Genomic DNA, 18,250 nt, shown 5'->3' on the forward strand with positions numbered 1-18,250 from the left:
TGGCACAACAGGAGGGCACCAGGTAAGGTATGTTTTTATTACTTTACAATGTTGTATGTCACAGTCCCCGGGACCAGAGGGTCACTTCAATTGTATCCGCATCCATGGGATGCAAATTCAATTGAACGCACAGGCGAGGGAAGTGAACCATCAGTTCCCTTCCTCGCCATTCGGTGCTTTTCCTGTGGCACAGGTGGTGCGATTACGTCACCACGCTATCTGGCATCGTTCCGATCAGAAAAGGCCAGGCCTGCCCCAACGGCAAAAGTAAATGGTGATTCCGAGCTGACGCTAGTAACTCTTAGCGCACTGATTCCTTTGCATCTAAAGGAGTCCAGCACTAGGTTCATATTGCCACACACACCCGAGTTGTGCCAAAAGTCTCGGTGATCCTGTGCCACTTACAAGACTCAGTAAACTGAAAAGTGAAAGCTCTAAGCTGCCATTGGTTACTTTACATCACGTGGTGGCCAGTCACCTAAGTTCATTGGCCTACTTTTAATAGTAGGCTTATGAATCGGGGATAACTTGGACCACGTGATGTAAACTAACCAATGACAGCTTAGAGCTGTCACTGCTTAGTTAACTTTCACGGACACAGGAAGGTAAGTATAATAATGGTTTTGCTTTTTTATTTATTAGTGTTACTGATGTTTTTTTGTGTGTATTCTTTGCGTTTTATTACAGGTTCAGTTGTTGACTTCGGATATGTTGTATCTGGCTGGTTATGAAAAATGGGGGGGACCCCACATCGTTGTTTTTTTTGTTTTTTTAATAAATAATTGAAAAAAACAACATGGGGTCCGCCCCATTTTTCATAACCAGCCAGATACAGCAGTCTAGAATTACCCGGGTGGGAAGGGCCACTGTTTGTGGGCTTTCCCAGCCTAATAATACCAGCCTGCGACCGCCCCTGTGGCCGACCATCACTTCACATGGTTGGGTTCTGGATCATACCTGGCTCTTCCCGGTACCCGTAGTGGCGGTAGATAGGGGGTAGTAATGGGGGGGGTTACTTCTAGCCTTTTCACCGGCTAACATTAAGCCCCGCCTTAGTAATGGACGCTGTCAATCAGAGAGTGGCCATTACTAAGGCGGTAGTAATAAAATGAAAAAGAAACGCAGACACACAGAAAAAATATTTTACTGAAATAAAAAACCTACACAACCCTCGTTAACTAATAAAATAATAACCGCCGTAATTGAATTAGTCCTCAAATCCGAAGTAATCCAAGAACCGAACCTGTAAAAAACCATAATCCAACTATAAAAAAACACTTTAGTAACACATAAAAAAACAAAACAATTATTACTTACCTTTCCTGGGTACAGCGCTGGAGCTGCAATGTCAGCGAGCTACGCTGTATCCATAACTTCATGAGTTATGGGGGGCGTCAGCACTAAAAGTGCCTAGGGCAGCATCAACTCTAAATACGGAGCTGCTGCTGTGTGCCCAAACAGTAGTTCATGACCACATTATCGGCCAAGCTCGACCACTTACCTGCCACACATAGAAACTCTGCAAATCTTCTTACCATTTCTTGTATGTCTTCTCCTGTCTCTTTTAACTGTGCTCTCTGGAATTCTCGGTCCGTGTGCAACAAACTCAGCTTTATTCATGACTTATTCCTTTCTAACTCTCTCAACCTTCTGGCTCTTATGGAAACATGGCTACACCTGTCTGACACTGCTTCCCCTGCTGCTTTATCATATGGTGGTCTCCATTTCTCTCATGCCCCCAGATCTGTGAACAGGCAGTGCGGAGGAGTAGGTATACATCTTTTGCACTTTTCAGGTCATTCCCCCAGTACCCTCGCTCACATTTCCCTCTTATGAAGTCCACACCTTCAGACCTTTTCACCCTTTTTCCCTCCCAGTGGCAGTTGTCTACCGCCCCCAGGGCTCACCCCGCCAATTCCTGGATCATTTTGCTGCCTGGCTTCCACAATTTGTATCCTCTGAAACACCCACTCTCATCATGGGTGACTTCAACATCCCCATTGATAATCCAATCTCCCCATCTGCCACCCAGTTTCTATCTTTAACCTCCTCCCTAGGTCTGTCACAACTTAGTTAAATGCATGGCTTAAGTCTTGGTGTAGAGGAGAAGGCTTTGGGTTCCTAGAGCACTGGGCTGACTTTTCATTGGGGTACAAACTGTATTCTGCAGATGATTTGCACCTAAATGGAAGGGGGTCTGCTGTGCTGGGGGAGAGAATTCTAGCTGGGGTGGTGGAGTATTTAAACTAGGGCTGAGGAGGGAGGTCAATGTAGAAATAAAAGGGGTAGTCAGGTTAGAGAGGGGTCAGACTATATTGGTGGGGGGAGAAACAGACTGTGGGGAGAGGACTAGACAACAGGATAAGGAGATCATTTTGTTACAAAACAGCAGTGTAAATAAAAATGCCCAAATAATGTCAAATCACATTTCTGATAATAAAAGTGAAAAACTGAAAGGCAAGTTAAAGTGTATAATAAATACCTATAACTGTATGTGAAGACAAATCAAATCTCCCAAAAGGGAAAAATAATGACACCAAGTACAGTAAGTAACTTGCAAAAAATATAAATTCTTTATTACAATATACATAAGAACATGTTGGCCATCAGGACCTAAAAACCACAGACAATTAAAATATACAATGTGGAGAACATGAGGCTACTCAGAATGGCCTATATTCAACATTCAATAATACCGGACAGGGTCACTATGACAGTCATGCTATAAATGTACGGTACAAGGATAACCGACACCACAAAATGTGTCTCCAAAAAGCATGCTGAAACAGCACAATGTAATACAGACCCTGTAAAAAATAGTATACACGAGAGACTTGTAGCTAACACTGAAATCTCAGTGTAAATAAAGTGGTATAGAGACCAGGGTATCACCAAAAATCAGAGTAGGTCCCAGAAGCCATACCAACCCGTGTATTGCATATCAAGCCAAAAATGAGCTCCACAGCAAGAGCCCCGACGCATGTTTCGCGGTAGCTTTTTCAAGGGGTACTGACTAGTAAGGTGACCGGCGTTGTATTTACACTCAGTGGTGGGAGAGGTTTATTCAGAGATAGCAAATAGCAGCACGACATTCTCAAATCCCCAATGCTGAACACCTGAAATGTGCCAGGTGTTCTACATTGGTGAATCAGCATGTCTAAAGTTACCTGAATGCTGATCGGTAAGCAGCAAACACCACCATTGCAAATGTCCAGTGTACGTCTCAAGGAATGTAAACACGCATGCGCGTGCGCATCAGACCGCAAGCGCCGCAGACAACAGATGTAATAGCTTATATATGACGTATCACACCATAGTGGCCATTTTAAGTATGGGCAAGGACAATACGAGATCAACTTATATGGCAAGAACCAGTATAGGGCATATGTATCACGATCCGATTTTTTATGTGAGAAACAGAATATAAATATACAATGGAACTCTAATGTCTCAAAATATAAACAATAATACATATATAGAAAAAATATACATAATTTGATAATACATCAAACATAGTGTCATACTGTCATTTCATAAAACCATCAATACAAAAAAGACCATATATTGACTTATATATATACAAAAATAAATATATATAACATATAGTAAACCGGGGAAACAATTTATGAAAGAATATTATTTCATAAAAAATAATAATAAATAATAAATGATAGTGAGAAGTGAGTGAACACACGTGCACAGTGTGGTGATAAAATAGTTCAAGTTAAAGTGTATGTTCACAAATGGCAGAAGTCTAGCAAGTAAAATTGGGGAGCTGGAGGCCTTGGTACTGGAGGAAAATATAGATATAGTTGGTGTTGCTGAAACACGGCTGGACTCTTCACATGACTGGGCTGTAAATCTACAGGGTTTTACACTGTTTCGGAAAGACAGGACAAATAGGAAAGATGGTGGTGTATGACTGTATGTGAGAAGTGATATGAGGTGAGTGTAAAAGAGACCTTACAGGGTGAAGATTGTGAGGAGGTTGAAACCTTGTGGGTGGAACTAGAAAGGGAGGTAAACACTGAAAAAATTACTTTTGGTGTAATCTATAGACCCCCCAATATAACTGAGGAGATGGAAGGTCAGCTATATAAACAGATGGAGCGGGCTGCACAGGCGGGTACTGTAGTAATAATGGGAGATTTTAATTTCCGGGATATTAATTGGTGTCATGGTTCGGCTTCAACTGCAAAGGGGAGACATTTCCTCAACCTGTTGCAGGAAAATTTTATGGGCCAGTTTGTGGAAGACCCGATTAGAGGTGAAGCTCTGTTGGATCTGGTCATTTCTAATAATGCAGATCTTGTTGGGAATGTCAATGTTCGTGAAAACCTTGGTAACAGTGATCACAACATAGTTACATTTTACCTATACTGTAAAAAACAAACACAGACTGGGAGGGCAAAAACACTTAATTTTAAGAAAGCCAATTTCCCCAGGATGAGGGCTGCAATTCAGGATATAGACTGGGATGAACTAATTCCAAATAATGGGACAAATGATAAATGGGAGATTTTCAAATCTACTTTGGGTAATTATAGTGCAAAACTTATTCCTATAGGTAACAAGTATAAACGACTCAAATTAAACCCCACATGGCTTACACCTTCTGTGAAAGAGGCAATACATGACAAAAAAAGGCATTTAAAAAACACAAATCTGAGGGTACATCTGCAGCCTTTGTAAAATATAAAGAGCTTAATAAAATCTGTAAAAATGTAATAAAATTAGCAAAAATACAAAATGAAAGGCAGGGGGCCAAGGATAGTAAAACAAATCCCCAAAAATTCTTCAAGTATATAAATGCTAAAAAGCCAAGGTCTGAACATGTAGGACCCCTAGACAATGGTAATGGGGAGTTGGTCACAGGGGATCAAGAGAAGGCAGAGTTACTAAATGGGTTCTTTAGCTCTGTATATACAACTGAAGAAAGAGCAGCTGATATAGCCGGTGCCAGTGCTGTTAATATATCAGTTGATATACTGAATTGGGTGAATGTAGATATGGTCCAAGCTAAATTAAATAAAATAAATGTGCACAAGGCCCTGGGACCAGATGGGTTACACCCTAGAATTCTTAAAGAGCTTAGTTCAGTTATTTCTGTCCCCCTTTTCATAATATTCAGAGAATCTCTAGTGACTGGTATAGTGCCAAGGGACTGGCGCAGCGCAAATGTGGTGCCGATTTTCAAAAAGAGCTCTAGGTCTTCCCCGGGTAATTATAGACCAGTAAGCTTAACATCCATCGTGGGGAAAATGTTTGAGGGGCTATTGAGGGACTATATACAGGATTATGTGACAAAAAATAGCATTATAAGTGACAGCCAGCACGGTTTTACTAAGGACAGAAGTTGTCAAACTAACCTAATCTGTTTTTATGAAGAGGTAAGCAGAAGCCTAGACAGAGGGGCCGCTGTGGATTTAGTGTTTTTGGACTTTGCAAAGGCATTTGACACTGTCCCCCATAGACGCCTAATGGGTAAATTAAAGGGAATGTGTTGCCAGAAAAACATGTTTTTTTAAAAAAAATTAAACATTTAGTGTGTGGGTGATTAAACATTGTTCAAATTTTTTTTTTTTTTTTGCACGAGTCAGGAAATATTATAAATTATTTCTAATTTATAATACTACCCATTTTTGGTCACTAGATGGAGCTGTTCCCAAAATTGCAGCATTGCAACATTGGGTTAAAAGCCCTCGCTCTAGTGAGCTCTCAGCATCCCCCCCTCCTTTATCCTGGCTAGTGCCGGGATAAACGAGGGGTTTGAACGGTGTAACCTCCTACACTGTGTGTCGCCATTTTTTTAGCTAACCCACAGTGTAGTAGGTTTACATACAGTAGTAAACACACACAAACACGAACATACATTGAAATCTCTTACCTGCTCCTGCCGCCGCGGCTCCCTCCGGCCCGTCCGCTCCGTTTGCTGCCGCTGGTGCAAGTGCACAAATCCGGAAGCCGCGACCGGAAGTAGTAATATTACTGTCCGGCCGCGACTTCCGGTCCACAGGAAAATGGCGCCGGACGGCGCCAATTTCGAATAGGACTGTGTGGGAGCGGCGCATGCGCAGTTCCCACACAGACGCCGTACACTGCAGTCAATGGGACGGGAGCCGTTCGCAGTCCCTATGGGACTGTGGCTGCCGTATTCCATGTCTGTATGTGTCGTTAATCGACACACACAGAAATGGAACAAAAAATGGCAGCCCCCATAGGGAAGAAAAAGTGTAAAAATAAGAAAAAGTAAAACACAAACACACAAATGAATATAAACGTTTTTAATAAAGCACTAACATCTTTAACATATAAAAAAATAATTTGTGATGACACTGTTCCTTTAAGGACTATAGGTTTAGAAAATATAGTTTGTAATCGGATTGAGAATTGGCTCAAGGACCGTATCCAGAGAGTTGTGGTCAATGATTCCTACTCTAAATGGTCCCCGGTAATAAGTGGTGTACCCCAGGGTTCAGTGCTGGGACCACTATTATTCAACTTATTTATTAATGATATAGAGGATGGGATTAATAGCACTATTTCTATTTTTGCAGATGACACCAAGCTATGTAATATAGTTCAGTCTATGGAAGATTTTCATGAATTGCAGGCAGATTTAAACAAACTAAGTGTTTGGGCATCCACTTGGCAGATGAAGTTTAATGTAGATAAATGTAAAGTTATGCATCTGGGTACCAACAACCTGCATGCATCATATGTCCTAGGGGGAGCTACACTGGCGGATTCACTTGTTGAGAAGGATCTGGGTGTACTTGTAAATCATAAACTCAATAACAGCATGCGGTGTCAATCAGCTGCTTCAAAGGCCAGCAGGATATTGTCGTGTATTAAAAGAGCCATGGACTCACGGGACAGGGATGTAATATTGCCACTTTACAAAGCATTAGTGAGGCCTCATCTAGAATATGCAGTTCAGTTCTGGGCTCCAGTTCATAGAAAGGATGCCCTGGAGTTGGAAAAAATACAAAGAAGAGCAACGAAGCTAATTAGGGGCATGGAGAATTTAAGTTATGAGGAAAGATTAAAAGAATTAAACCTATTTAGCCTTGAAAAAAGACGACTAAGGGGGGACATAATTAACTGATATAAATATATTAATGGCACATACAAAAAATATGGTGAAATCCTGTTCCTTATAAAACCCCCTCGAAAAACAAGGGGGCACTCCCTCCGTCTGGAGAAAAAAAGGTTCAACCTGCAAAGGCGACAAGCCTTCTTTACCGTGAGAACTGTGAATCTATGGAATAGCCTACCGCAGGAGCTGGTCACAGCAGGGACAGTAGATGGCTTTAAAAAAGGGTTAGATCATTTCCTAGAACAAAAAAGTATTAACTCCTATGTGTAGAAATTTTTCCTTCCCTTTTCCCGTCCCTTGGTTGAACTTGATGGACATGTGTCTTTTTTCAGCCGTACTAACTATGTAACTATGTAACTATGTAACCATGACACCAATTAATATCCCGGTAATTAAAATCTCCCATTATCACAACAGTACCCGCCTGTGCAGCCCGCTCCATCTGTTTATATATTTGACCTTCTATCTCTTCAGTTATATTGGGGGGTCTATAGATTACACCAAAAGTAATTTTTTCAGTGTTTACCTCCCTTTGTAATTCCACCCACAAGGTTTCAACCTCCTCACAATCTTCACCCTCTAATGTCTCATTCACACTCACCTTCACATCGCTTCTCACATACAGACATACACCACCACCTTTCCTATTTGTCCTGTCTTTCCGAAACAGTGTAAAACCCTGTAGATTTACAGCCCAATCATGTGAAGTGTCCAGCCATGTTTCAGCAACACCAACTATATCTATATTTTCTTCCCGTATCAAGGCCTCCAGCTCCCCAATTTTACTTGCTAGACTTCTGCCATTTGTGAACATACACTTTAACTTGCCTTTAAATGTTTTACTATCAGAAATGTGATTATTTGACATTTGGGCTTTTTTATTTTCACTGCTGTTTTGTAACGAAAGGATCTCCTTATCTTGTTGTCTAGTCCTCTCCCCACCATCTTTTTCTCCCCCCACCAATATAGTCTGACCCCTCTCTAACATAACTACCCCTTTATTTTGTACATTGGCCTCCCTCCTCAGCCTTAGTTTAAATACTCTGCCACCCCAGCTATAATTCTCTCCCCCAGCACAGCGGACCCCCTTCCATTTAGGTGCAAATCATCTGCAGAATACAGTTTGTACCCCAATGAAAAGTCAGCCCAGTGCTCTAGGAACCCAAAGCCTTCTCCTCTACACCAAGACTTAAGCCATGCATTTAACTCCCTGAGCTCCCGCTGTCTTTCCAGTGATGCGCATGGCACAGACAGTATTCCTGAGAATACAACCTTGGAGGTCCTTCCCTTTAGCTTGTAGCCTAGTTCTTTAAAATTATTCTTTAGGCTCCTCCACCTACCATTTATTCTGTTTTTGGTACCGACATGGACCACAACAGCTGGATCATCACCAGCCCCTCCCAGCAATTTGTCCACCCGTTCCACCACATGCCGAACCCTGGCACCAGGGAGACAGCAAACCATTCGGTTGAGGTGGTCTTGGCGACAAATTATTCTATCCGTCTTCCTGATTATAGAATCCCCTACAACTATCAATTGTCTTGGCTTACCTGCATTACCATGCCGCCGACTACTAGCTGGGCTGTTCTCCCGGCTGTTAGGGAGATCAGTATCCACTAGGGCTGCCATTTCTGAGACCGACACCCTCGCATCATCACCCAGCTTGGAAATTTTGCTTCGAATGTCAAAAACCGGATTGGCCTTCCTTTTCTTTGACCCCTTTCTACTGCCCCTAACTACATTAACCCAGCTACTTACCTGATCCTGCTCACCCATGTCTTCACCCTCCAGTTCTAACTCACTAACTGCATGCTCCGTGAGCAGCAAGCTCATCTCAAGATTGTCTATCCTCCTCAGTGTTGGATTCTGCTCCTCCAGATCTCTAATGCGAGCTTCCAGGTGAACAACATGCTCACATCTGCCTCAGAGATATTCACCCTGGAACTCCGGCTCCAGTCGTGTATACATATGGCAAACTGTGCACTGAAGTAAACCTCCAATCTTGCTATCCATTATCCAAGTTACAACAAACCAGTGAACAATTGTCAAAGTAAAAAAAAAAGAAGAGTACTTACTGGGGCTTCAACTCCTCTTTTCAACTCCGGTTTTAGAACTCCACTTAGATCACAAGCCACTTAAACCACCAAGCTTAGAAAGAGCTCAAAAGTTATGCATCTGGGTACCAACAACCTGCATGCATCATATGTCCTAGGGGAGCTATACTGGGGGAGTCACTTGTTGAGAAGGATCTGGGTGTACTTGTAAATCATAAACTAAATAACAGCATGCAGTGTCAATCAGCTGCTTCAAAGGCCAACAGGATTTTGTCGTGTATTAAAAGAGGCATGGACTCGCGGGACAGGGATGTAATATTGCCACTTTACAAATCATTAGTGAGGCCTCATCTAGAATATGCAGTTCAGTTCTGGGCTCCAGTTCATAGAAAGGATGCCCTGGAGTTGGAAAAAATACAAAGCAGAGCAACGAAGCTAATAAGGGCTATGGAGAATCTATGTTATGAGGAAAGATTAAAAGAATTAAACCTATTTAGCCTTGAAAAAAGACGACTAAGGGGGGACGTGATTAATTTATATAAATATATTAATAGCACATACAAAAAATATGGTGAAATCCTGTTCCATGTAAAAACCCCTCAAAAAACAAGGGGGCACTCCCTCCGTCTGGAGAAAAAAAGGTTCAACCTGCAGAGGCAACAAGCCTTCTTTACTGTAAGAACTGTGAATATATGGAATAGCCTACCGCAGGAGCTGGTCACAGCAGGGACAGTAGATGGCTTTAAAAAAGGGTTAGATAATTTCCTTGAACAAAAAAGTATTAGCTCCTATGTGTAGAAATTTTTCCCTTCCCTTTCCCGTCCCTTGGTTGAACTTGATGGACATGTGTCTTTTTTCAGCCGTACTAACTATGTAACTATGTAACTATGTAACTAACTCTCCTACACATGAAGACGGGCATTCACTTGACCTGGTCTTCTTCCGGCTCTGCTCTGTTTATGACTTTATTAAAACTCCTCTCCCACTCTCTGACCACAACCTTCTCTCCCTTACTATCAAATATTCTCTGCCTCCTCAGGTCATGCCTACGTATCAGACATACAGAAATCTACATTCCATTAACACTCAGCAACTCATAGACAATGTAAACTCCTCATTGTCCCCTATCTCTTCCGTCTCCTGTCCCAATCTGGCTGCCAAACTTTACAATAACACTCTCAAAAATGCATTGGATGAAGCAGCCCCCCCTACACTCCGAACCACCCGACAAAATCGACGACTACCCTGGCACACGCCTCAATCCCGCTTTCATCAGCGGTGCTTGAGATGTGCCGAACGACTGTGGAGAAAATCGCATTTGGCTGCAGACTTCCTCCATTACAAATTTATGCTCAAAACTTACAACTCTGCCCTTCACCGCGCCAAACAAGTCTATTTCACTTCTCTCATCTCCACACTATCTAATAATCCAAAACGCCTCTTTGATACTTTTCACTCCCTCCTTACTCCTAAAGTGCAGACACCAATCACAGATCTCAATGCTGAAGACCTGGCCGCTTATTTTAAAGTTAAAATTGACAACATCCGGCATGATATTATCTCCCAGTCCCCTAGTAGCATCAATCCCCTTCCCTCCCACACTCCCTCTTCTTCAGTTTCAGCATTTCACCCAATAACAGAAGAAGAAGTCTTCAGGCTCCTCTCTTCTTCTCGTCCTACTACCTGCCCTAGTGATCCTATCCCCTCACACCTCCTCCAGTCGCTCTCCCCAGCTGTCACCTGACTAAAATATTTAACCCCTCTCTTTCCTCTAGTATCTTTCCCTCCTCTTTTAAGCATGACATTATAAACTCATTACTGAAAAAAACAACTCTTGACCCATCCAGCGTGACTAACTAGCGACCAGTCTCTAATTTCCACTTAATCTTCAAACTCCTGGAATGCTTGGTCTACTCTCGCCTTATTCGCTATCTCTCTGCCAACTCCATTCTAGACCCCCTACAATCTGGTTTCCGCACTCTACACTCCACAGAAACTGCCCTTACTAAAGTCTCAAATGATCTTTTGGCGGCTAAATCGGACGGTAAATACTCTCTCCTGATTCTTCTGGATCTCTCTGCAGCCTTTGACACTGTAGACTACCAACTCCTACTTAACATGCGCCACTCTATTGGCCTCAAGGATGCTGCTCTCTCTTGGTTTTCCTCCTATCTCTCTGACTGCTTGTTCAGTGTGTCAGTTGCTGGTTCTACTTCTTCTCCTTATCCCCCTGCTATCAGGGTTCCTCAGGGATCAGTCCTAGGTCCACTCCTCTTTTCTCTCTACACAGCCCCTATTGAACAAACCATCACAATTATGTGCCTCTTCCCATGACATCACCTCTGCTCTAATACAAAACACCAGTGATTGTCTTTCCGCTGTCTCTAACATCATATCCTCTCTCTATCTAAAACGGAATCTTTCTAAAACTGAGTTCCTTGTGTTCCCACCATCTACTAATCTACCTAAACCAGATGTCTCCATCTCAGTGTTTGTCACTATCATAACTCCTAAGCAGCACGCCCACTGTGTCTGGGTTATTTTGGACTCAGATCTTTCCTTTACTCCTCACATTCAATCACTTTCACGCTCCTGTCATTTTCACCTCAAAAACATCTCCAGATTTCGCCCTTTCCTTACGGAGGAAACAGCCAGAACTCTCATTGTTGCTCTGATTCACTCTCGTCTTGACTACTGTAACTCATTATTAGTCAGTCTTTCCCCTCACTAAAGTCTCCCCTCTCCAATCTAGCCTTAATTCAGCAGCCAGGCTCATCTTTATGACCAACCGCTACACCAACGCTTCTACCCATTGCCAGTCACTGCACTGGTTGCCCATCCACTTCAGAATAAAATTCAACTTATTACACTTACACACAAAGCTCTCCACAGTGCTGCACCTCCTACATCTCCTCCCTCATCTCTGTCTACCACCCTACTCGGGCTCTACGTTCTGCCAATGACCTTAGATTAAAATCCTCCATAATCTGAACCTCCCACTCCTGTCTCCAGGATTTTTCTCGTGCGGTACCAGTCCTCTGGAATGTGCTACCCCAGACAATCAGAGTAATTCCCAATATCCACAGGTTTAAATGTGCCCTGAAAACACATCTTTTTAGACAGGCCTATAACATTTCCTAATCTGACTCCTTTCCATGGCCCCCCTTTTAGATTAGTCATCAGAAATAGATTGCCTCACATTCCTTCACTTCATGTCCGTCATATACGGATACTGGCTGGTGACCGGCTCATGCGGCTTTATGTGTACCACCCCATGTGTATCAAAAAATGTCTGGACCATTGCACAGAACAAACACTGTTACGCTTTGTGTCTCCCTTATTTCCTTATAGATTGTAAACTCTTGCGAACAGGGTCCTCACTTCTCTTGTTTGAATTGTAAATTACCTTTGTCACTATGTAATGTCTGATATTGTCTGTTCATGTTCCCTCTAAATTGTTAAGTGCTGCGTAATATGTTAGCGCTACATAAATAAAGATTATTATTATTATTTCCGTACTCTGGAAATGTTGCTTTACAAATGTTGGGGTTCCTTTTCTCCTTTATTTGTTGAGAAAATTTTGATCTAAAGCTACGTCCTATTGGAAAAAAATGTTTTTATTTTTACTGCCCAATGCTAATAAAATCTATGAAACACCTGTGAGGTCAAAATGCTCACTACATACCTAGATGAATTCCTCAAGGGGTGTAGTTTCCAAAAAGGAGTCCCTTTTCGTTGGTTTCCATTGTAATGGTACCTTAGGGGCTCTGCAAAAGCAACATGGTGCCGAGAAACCAATCCAACAAAATCTGTGCTCAAAAAGCCAAATGGCGTTCCTTTCCTTTTGAGCTCTATTGTGTGCCCCAAAATAGCAGCTTATGACAACATATGGGGTATTTGCTTACTCTGAAGAAATTGCTTTACAGATGTTGGGGTGGCTTTTTGTCCTTTATTCCTTGCTGAAATTATTATTTTTTTGCTAAAACGACATCTTATTGCGAAATTTAACATTTTTAATTTTTATGCCCAAATTCTAATAAAATCTATGGGGTCATAAATGTTTGGGGTAATAAACGTGTGGGGTCAAAATACTTATTACACCTCTGGATTACTTCCTTTTGGGGTGTAGTTTCTAAAATGAGACCTTTTTTGGGGTGTTTTCCCTGTTTTTGCACCACAAGACCCCTTCAAACCTGACATGGTGCCCCAAAATCCACTAGATGCTCCTTTGCCTGTGTTTCAGTACATTAGCACAATTGGGCTATATGTGGAATATTTCTAAAAACTGCAGAATCTGGGCAATAAATATTAAGTTGTATTTCTCTGGTTAAAGGGAATGTGTCGTGAATTAAAATTATTTTTTTAAGTAAGTTACTTATTTTTATTAATTTTTTTTCGTTTTTTTGTGTATTTTTTTCTTCTTCCACAAGCTGGGAAGTATTAAAGATGAAATAATAAGTTGACATGTTTTCCTATGTTGGCCTCGAGAGGGAGCACTTCCAAGAATTACAGCAAGGGGAATCAGGCAAAGCAACCTGACTTAGATCTGCTGTAAATGTGGGAGGGAGACTCACCTCACTATTTTTGGCTACAAGCCTGGAAAAGGTGTCTTCAAATTGCTAAGCATAGTCAAGCTCCCATTTTTTAAGAGATTGTACAAATGATAGCTGGCAGAAGTTATAGGACACACCAAAAGGCTAAGGGCTTGTCCACACATAACGGAATTGCTGCTGAAAATGTCTGCAACAATTCTGTTGAAAGTAGCAGAAATTCCGCTGTGGAAAAAATGCACCATTTCCTGCATTTTTACTGCAGAAAATGGTGCGTATTTTGCTGCGTTTTTCATAATGTTGGGAGAAGGTGACATCTCTACTGAAAACGCAGCAATTCAGTCCACTTTCCGCAGCAGGAATTGACATGCTGTGGTCCGAAAAATACACACCGCAGGTCAATTTCTACTCTGAATTTTGACGCAGCGTGTGGATGAGATTTGTTAAATCTCACCCACATTGCTGCTACAGTATTCTGCTGCGTTTTTTCTGTCTGCAATTCCGGACGTAAAATACGCAGCAACTCCGCTACATGTGTACAAGCCCTGGGAGTGGTGAAAGTGAAGAGGGAGACCCTGTGGTGAATGACTTTTCAGTTGACAGGGTCACACGGCGCGTATATGACGCGTTTTTTGGCACATTTTATATGCCAAGAAACGCGTAAAAAAAACGCTTGATTATGCTTTTCATTTACATAAATGGGAAAGCGCACCGTTAATACATACAACGCACTTTTTTACGTAAGCGGTTTAAAAAAACGCATAGTGTAAATAAAGAAGAGTTGAGTCAATTCTTTGGAACGTAAAACTAGCAAAAATTTCCCATAGTCAATGGAAGTCCTAATTATGTGCCAAAAAACGTGCAACAAGCACACAAAAAATGCGTAAAAAAACATGCAAAAAAAGAGTCAAAAACTTCCGTTTTACATCAATGGGAATGCGAGCCGTTATTACATACTACTCTCTTTTTTACGCAAGCGTTTTTAAATAACGGGTAGAGTAAAAAAGAAGCATTGGATCAATTCTTTGGTGCATAACATGTGCCAAAGGTTCCCAGAGTCAGTGGGAGTCCTAACTACACGCCCAAAAGCTTGCAAACAGTGCACACAAAGCACGCAAAAAAAAAAACCAAAAATGCATCAAAATCCCTGTATTTTAAAAACCGCTTTAGAAGAAATGCTAGTGTATTCGACATGTTCACATGTCATTTTTCTAAGTGCCGTGTGAACATGCCCTAAGGGAATTATTTTTCATTGGCCACTTTTTTACATTGCGGCGCAGGAAGAAGACAGAAGTCTGCTGTAGGTGAGTATAAGTATTTTTATTTTTCATATTACTAAGGCCTCATGCACACATCCGTTGCTCGTCATACGGCCGCAAATCACGGATCCATGAAACACGGACCGCACACAAGTGGCTTCCGTGTGTGGTCCATTGTTTCAACAGACAAAATGAATGGAATGGCCGAGACAGTTCCGCAAAAAACGGACAGGAATAGGACCTGTTTTTTATCGGAATGGCCACACGGCTCCGTTAAAAAACTAAAGTGGGTATGGCCCCATAGAAATTAATGGTTCCATGTGCTATCCGTTAAAAAAACAGATGGCACACTGAAGCATTTCACTGAAGTGCGGTTGAGGCCTAACTTTATTTTTTTTTGTTTTGCAGGTTTCGCTGGACCTATTGGACTACGTCGTAGACTACTTTGATGATGTACGTTTTTTGTTTAAATAAAATGGTTAGCAAGGATTGTGTGCGGGAGTTTTTATTTCAATTAAAATATTTTCTTATGTCTCTGTTTTTTTTTAATACTTTATTAGTGCCTGGATAATGGCAGTTGTCTGTTTGACAACGTCTATTACTAAGACGGAGCTTAGTGTGAGACAGTAAAATGGCTAGCACTAACCCCCCATAATTACCCCGGTATCCCCCGCCACCATGGGTACTGGGAAGAGCCAGGTACCATCCAGTACCAGACCATCTGTAATGATGGACAGGTACTGTAGCGGCCACAGTCTTGTTTTATGAGGCTGGGAAGGGTCAAAAACCATGACCCTTCCCACAGTGATAATTCTAGCCTGCTGCTGCTATGTTGTATCTTGCTGGTTATGAAAAATAGGGAGGACCCGTCATTTTTAAAAAAAAATAAATTATTTTTTAAACTACGTGGGGGGGTCCCCCATTTTTTATAATCAGCCAGGTACAACATAGCAGCAGCAGCCTAGCATTACCAGGGTGGGAAGGGCCACAGTTTTTGGCACTTCCCAGCCTCACAATACCAGCCTGCAGCCGCCCCAGTGTCCGACCATCACAACAGAAGGTCGGGTACTGGATCGTACCCGGCTCATCCTGGCACCCCTGGTTGCGGGGGGTAACGGGGTAATAATGGGGGTTAGTGCTAGCCTTTTTACTGGCTAACACTAAGCCCGCCTTAGTAATGGATGTCGTCAAACAGACAACTGCCATTATCAAGGCGCTAATAAAGTATTAAAAAAAACACAGGGACATGAGAAAATATTTTTATTGAAATAAAAACTCCCCCACACAACCCTCGTTAACCATTTTATAAAAAAACAACAAAAAAATTTAGATCATCGCAGTAGTTCACTGAATCTATGACGTAGTCCAATAGGTCCAGCGGAACCTGCAAAACAAAAAAATAAACTTAGCAATATGAAAAATATAAATACTTATACTCCCCTACAGCAGACGTCTGTCTTGTCAATACCCTTCCCCACACACACCCCGCAAACCACCACACAACCCCCCCCACAGACACCCCCACATGTACCCCATCCAGATGCACACACCCCCCACCAGCAGCCTGCACGCACAACCCCCCACAGACACCCCCGCATGCACCCCCCACCCCCAACACCCCCGCAAACCACCACACAATCCCCCCACAAGCACCCTGCACGCACCCCCCATAATCACCCTGCACGCACCCCCCCACAACCCCCCCAAACCACCACACAACCCCCCCAAGCACCCTGCATGCACTACCCACAAGCACACCTCCGCAAACCACCCCACACATCACCCCCATAGGCAAACTGTCCCTACACTCACACCCCCTCAAACCACGACACAACCTCCCCAAGCACCATGGACGCACCGCCCACACACACACCCCATGCACACATGCAAACACACACCTTACCTGCTATGCTGCCGGGCTTCGACAAGATGGCGCCGGCTTTACCCCTACAAACCTGCTTCTACGCTGGTGACTGTGAACTGCGCATGTCACAGAGCATGCACAGTTCAGAGTTACAACGTCAGAAGCATAGCAGATAGGGACAGGAGCCATTCCTATGTCCTATGCCGTGTAGCTGCCGTATTGCATCTGTGTATGTGTCATGAAGAGACACATACACAGAAGAAATAAAAAAATGGCAGCCCCGAATAAAAAACAAATGTGTTAAAAAAAATATGTAAATAAATTAAATATAATATTAATGTTAAAATAAATAAAAGTACATAAAATAATAATATGTTTTTTATGACTTTCCTTTAAACCTTCGGAAGAAAATTGATTATAATGGAATTTCTGTAAAAAAAAATAATTTGTAAATGTCATCTCCCTGTGAAATGCCTAAAGAGTTAAGAAACTTTCAAGTGTTTTGATAACTTTGAGGGCTGATATATGGTGGTTTATAATATATAGGCCCCTCAAAGCCACTTCAGAATTGAATTGGTTCCTAAACAAAATATACTTTTGAAATTTTCTTAAAAATTTGAGAAATTTCTGCTAAACTTATAAGCCTTGTTAGGTCCTAGAAAAATTAAAGAATGTTCAAAAAATGATGCCAACATAAAGTAGACATATTGGAAATGATAATTAGTAACTATTTTGTGTGGTACGTATAAGTGTATGTCTTATAAGCAGAGACATTAAACATTTTGAAAAATGCTAATTTTTGTTAATTTTCTCAAAATGTTGGTGTTTTTCACAAATAAACACTGAATGTATCGGTCAAATTTTACATCTGACATAAAGTACAACATGTCACTAGAAAACAGTCTCAGAATCGCTTGGATAGGTATAAATATTCCAAGGTTATTACCACATAAAGTGAAACATGACAGATTTTAAAAATGAGGCACTGTCAGGGCATGACCAGACGTGGCGTATTTCTTCCGACACTGTCTGCATCAATGCCGCACATAATCTGCGTTGCAGATTCTGTTGTGGCTCTGCCTAAAATGGGCATTAAATTGATGCGGACTAGCCGTTGCGTATTGAGGTGAAAGTACTTCCCTTCTCTCTATCAGTGCAGGACAAAGAGAAGGGACAGCCCTTTACCTAGTAAAATTAAAAGAAATTCATACTTACTCGGCCGTTGCCTTGGTGACGCGTCTCTGTCTTGACATCCAGCCCGACCTCCCTGGATGACGCGGCAGTCCATGTGACCACTGCAGCCTGTGATTGGCTGCAGCGGTCACATGGGTTGAAACGTCATCCTGGGAGGCCGGACTGGAGGAAGAAGCAGGGAGTTCTCGGTAAGTAGGAACTTCTATTTTTTTTTACATGTTGATGTATAT

The 18,250-nt window shown here is 42.1% G+C and overlaps 1 protein-coding gene across 1 annotated transcript in view; it reads left to right on the top strand.

The window, feature by feature from the left end:
- The window catches only part of LOC142760539 (protein unc-93 homolog A-like), a 74,509-nt gene that overhangs the window by 5,827 nt on the left and 50,432 nt on the right, over positions 1-18,250 (top strand). The window lies entirely within an intron of this gene.

This window comes from Rhinoderma darwinii, chromosome 4 (assembly GCF_050947455.1).
Source record: "Rhinoderma darwinii isolate aRhiDar2 chromosome 4, aRhiDar2.hap1, whole genome shotgun sequence".
NCBI classification, from domain to species: domain Eukaryota; kingdom Metazoa; phylum Chordata; class Amphibia; order Anura; family Rhinodermatidae; genus Rhinoderma; species Rhinoderma darwinii.